We start from the raw sequence: 5,205 nt of genomic DNA on the forward strand, positions 1-5,205 counted from the left end.
TTAATCAAAAATAAATCTTCTGTGAACTGAGGGAAGGAAGAATCAAAATAAAACAGAGCAGCACCATGATCATCTATGAACAAAGGACCGAAATGCTGTGTTTATAGTGAGGATAATCATGGAAACTTCTTTCCACCTCCTGATTTCTGGGTAAGGGAGGAGGGAAACGGAGTTGACATTATTGTGTGGGGAAGAGACAATAATCTAAGAAGCAGGAAACCTGGGTCTTCCAAAAAATTTACATACAGCCACTAATTGCCTTGTCTTCGAGTTCCCTCCTTTTTGATTATGCTAATGATACATACTGAGAACCTGAAAGATCCCAACGGAGAAGACATTGAAGCAGCTGTAAGGAAGAACAAGGTTCTGGTCTGAGAATCATTTATTCAATAAACATGTTATTTACTCATCAACTATTACATGGTAGGCCTTCAGATGGGGACACAGCGCTGAACGGGACAGGTGTGGTCCCCGTCCTCATTAACGATGGTAGAGAGAGAATACCAGTAAGTAACAGGCTATTGGAATACTGCATGATGCCTGCTATGGAAGGGTAATGGGTCACCCACCTCAGAGATGGGGGCTTGAGGAAACTGTCCCAGAGGAAGTGATATCTAAGCCAAGATTAGAAGAAGTAGTAGGGCTCAGGGAGGTGGAAGAGAAGGGACAGAGAAAATAACCCAGAGGGAAATGTGGGAAAGCATTCCAGAAGGAACAGCATGTACAAAAGGGACCATCTTTTCATGTGGCTTTGTGTCCACGTCCTCTCCGTGTGTGTGCTCTTATTTTCAGGTAAGATGATTTGTAAAATAATGTGGCACTTCTGTTAAGGCTCATTATATAGATCATTTTTACAACTGTCAGAATTCCAAAAAAGATTTTAAATAATAATAACAATAATAAGGCTTACTTTCTCCACTTACAGAATAAAATCTATCTCAGAATTCAATCTACCCCAGGTCAGACCAAAAACATACCATTAAATTGTCTGGTGATGAATTATGGACAGATAGGTTTTTTAATTGGGAAACATTTGATAATCCATCACTTTATCTATGATTTTCTAACCTGAGAGACCACGGTAAGGAAGATGGATAGAGTTAAACCTGTTTTCTCTTAACTTGAGACTCCTACTAAATTTTGAATTGCTCTTGAGCAGGCTCTTGAGTGTCCTACCCTTGCCTGAATGTCCCTACTACACCTAGTATAAGACAGAGTCCAGGACCTTTTATGTGCTCCTCAGTCTCTCCACCAACCCTAGGATTGCATTCAAATAAAATTAACAGCAACAGCGCACCCCACACCAAACACAACTGGGAGGCAGGGCTGCAGAAACGTTAGATCACAGGCTTAGCAACAGACAGCCTGGATTTGAATTTTGACTCCGGTAGTTATTAATTGTGTGGCTATAGGCAAACTACTTAACATCTTCTTGCTTAATTGCCTAATCTGTAGAAGGAACATAAGATAGGATTAACCGGCCAGGCGCCGTGGCTCACGCCTGTAATCCCAGCACTTTGGGAGGCCGAGCGGGCAGATCATGAGGTCAGGAGATCGAGACCATGGTAAAACCCCGTCTCTATTAAAAATACAAAAAATTAGCTGGGCGTGGTGGCGGGTGCCCGTAGGCCCAGCTACTCTGGAGGCTGAGGCAGGAGAATGGCGTGAACCCGGGAGACGGAGCTTGCAGTGAGCCGAGATCATGCCACTGCACTCCAGCCTGGGTAACAGAGCAAGACTCCCTCTCAAAAAAAAAAAAAAAAAAAAAAAAAAGATAGGACTAACCTCATAGCATCGATTGTTTGCCCCAAATTCACTGAATGATCAGGTATCTGGCTAAATCTTCATCTTTTCCCAGAACTCTTCCATTAGGCCCCCTCTAAGTCAATTCAAAATTGAAGCTTTATGGTGATTTTTCTTTTGAAATACCAGTACCTGCAAATCTAATGTGTTTTGACAACCCACTTCGAGGGCCACACCTTGAACCTTGTTATCACCTGAATTGCTCTACTTCAGAAAGACTGCCTTTCACACTTACTTTCTAACCACAGCCTCTTACTCTTCTTTATTTTCTATAAGCTTATTCTCATTGTACCTCCCAGAAACTCTGAATTCAGTCACAGATTCAGTAGACAAAAATAGATCGAATGCCAGGCACTGTTTCCTTGTTTCTTTCCTTTTCTTTCATCTTATCAGATCTCTTCTGGTCCCAATTTCCTTTTCTTCCCAACCAGGGCCCTACAGTTAATTATATGAACTATTTTCTCTGCTACACCCTCAAATTCACTGAACACATGTTTTTCTGTTTGAAGTCTCAGTTTCCTCTCAGTTTCAATTAATATATGCAGAGGAAAGCATATATTAATTCTTAATTTGTCTCTTGGACAGTTTCATCTTTCTGAAGGTTAAAGAAGTAATAAGCAAAAATTGTTTGTCTAGATCCTGTACATTACTGGAGGTTACAAATTAATTTGTATTCTCACCCCATACCACATATCAAATAGGTCCCAGGTTATTTATAGATTCAACTTTTTAAAAAATCCAACTATTACAACAAACTCAGGGGATATAGTTCTCATAAGCTCTTCTTTAAAAAAAATACAAAAGACTAGCTTCAGCTAAACAAGAGATAAATGATAAAGACTCTTATAAACAGAATGACAAGTACTGAATCCACTTAATTATAGTACTAACCAAAGAACAAAATAAAACAAAACTATGGAGATTATAAAGAGAAAACAATGTAAATATTATATACTATGACAATATAGAAATGTTGTAAATAAAAAACGTTGGTGAAGGACAGGTGGAGATACTTCCTTATCATTTTTAGCCTCGTGTTAAAAGATACTACTTAATATATTAACAGGATATATATAAATATAGACATAGTTTATTAAAACTTGTTTTTAAGAAAATAGATGTAAACACAAAGATAAATAAGCAACAATATAGTCATAGAGAGAAAAAATTGGAGCAGGGAAGTATAAATAAATATTTTAGTCACCGTCTATGCTAGGGAGTCAATAAACACTGCCGAATAAAGAAAAGATGAAATATTTTATGTAAATATATTATACGTATAAATTTTTATGTTATGTAAAGAAAATCACGACTGGGCATGGTGGCTCAGGCCTGTAATCCCAACACTTTGGGAGGCTGAGGTGGAAGGATCACTTCAGCCCAGGAGTTTGAGGCCAGCCTGGGCAACATAGTGAGACCTCATTCCTACAAAATATCAAAAAATTAGTTGGGTGTGATGGTGCATGCTGATGGTCCCAGCTACCTGGGAAGCTAAGGCAGGAGGATCACTTGAGCCCAGGAGATGGAGGCTGCTGTGAGCCATGATTGTGCCACTGCACTCCAGCCTGGGCATTAGAGTGGCCCTGTCTCAGAAAAGAAAGAAAGAAAGAAAATCACTAGAACAAAAACGCAAACCTTCCTATTTTTCAGAACAGGGCATGCTTTTAAACTTCAATGTAGTTATTCCATTTCCAGGGTGCAAATACAAGATTATACTTTCAATACTGTAATAGCAAAAGATTGAGAAAATCTATATGTCCAGCAATGAGAGACTGCTTAAAAAATCCATACAGTGAAATGCTGTGTATCCATCTTAATGGATGACTGAGGGAGTTCAATATGTCCTGAAATGAAAAGACATTAAAAATACATCATTACACAAAAAAGGTACAGAACAATGCATTTTATGTAAAAAAGAAAATATAAGTGATATATGCATGTACACATACATATGTACACATAGGCTCTAGAAAGGTATTTATAAGGAAGATAAGAGTGATGAATTTGGGGAGGAAAACTATGTGGCAGGAGACAGGAATGAAATAGAAATTTATTTCCACACTTCATTCCTTTTTGTGTCTTTTGAATTTTGTACCATGTTTACATGATACCCATTCAAAATTTAACAAATTTTTACAAAATGTCTTTGCATTTTACTGTTGAAAATGTTAATTTTTTCATTATGACTTTTCCTTTCATTCTATTAAGACTCAGAAATACCTCAATATTTCTTAATAATTACTTCCTTCAATTTGCTATTGTAATCATTTTTTAATCAAATAATTTTTTCTTAGCCATATATTTTTAGGTTCAATGGGTTTTTTAAATGGATTTTTAACATCCTATGGAATAAAGGTTAAAGTACAAATGGAACAACTGACTCATGTGATTTACTCAAAACTTTCAGCATTTTAATTATGGCCAATTTCTAGATTGAACACTTCAGTAGTTATATATGAATAAAGATATAAATGAATTATTAAGGTTAATGAAATAAGGACAGATTCAGCTGCATACACATGATAAGTCACATTCTTTGCCATTTCAGTTTTGGTGAGGACAAGAGATGCGTATCTTTCTTCATCACAGGGATACCTTCCTAATATTCTCTCCTACCATGAAGCACCACTGTGTCCAGAAGTTTCAGCAGCAGAGGCTAAGCTGAGAATAAAGGAAATCATGGAGAAACTAGACCAGCTGAGCCCACCCAGACCTTTCACCCACATGAACACCACCACCAGTGCTGCACACAGCACAGCCACCATCCTCAACCCTCGAGACACACACCACAGGGGGGACCAGCTGGACATCCTGCTGGAGGTGACAGACCACTTGGTGGGACATAGGAAGCAATACGGCAGGGATTTCCTGAGGGCCAGGATGTCCTCCCCAGTGCTGATGGCAGGTGCTTCAGGAAAGGTGATCAATTTCAACAATGGCACCTAACTGGTCAGCTTCACTTTGTTCTGCGGGGGCCAGATACTCCTGTCTCTGCTGCTCACCCACCCCAGTGAAGCAGCATTGGCTTTCTGGGGGACAAAACACCAAGACTGTGACAGGATCATCTTCACAGGCCAGTTTTCCAGGGGCACCTCTCAGGTCAATACTGATCGCACTCTGGTTTCAAATTCAAACGCTGGATTGTGCCAGTACCTGCATACCCAAGAAGCCTTCTACTGCTACTCAGAGGTCAGGTACCCACTTGAGCAGGCAGTCTGTCCTTTCTCAGATCTCAACCTCCGTGCTGGGAGATCCACTGCTTTCTTCAAAGCTGTCAGACAGGGACATTTACCTCTGCCAAGGTTTCTGCTGCTTTTTGTTTAGCTATGCCCTGTCCCCAGAGGTGGGGTCTACAGAGGCAGGCAGGCCTCCTTGTGCTGTGGTGGGCTCCACCCAATTCCA

General features: G+C 39.7%; 1 pseudogene; it reads left to right on the forward strand.

Annotated features, from left to right (window-relative positions):
- The first annotated feature begins 719 nt into the window (after positions 1-719).
- On the forward strand, positions 720-4,986 carry LOC116269815 (annotated as a pseudogene).
- Positions 4,987-5,205: the final 219 nt, after the last annotated feature.

Source organism: Papio anubis, chromosome 12 (assembly GCF_008728515.1).
Source record: "Papio anubis isolate 15944 chromosome 12, Panubis1.0, whole genome shotgun sequence".
Taxonomy (NCBI): Eukaryota; Metazoa; Chordata; class Mammalia; order Primates; family Cercopithecidae; genus Papio; species Papio anubis.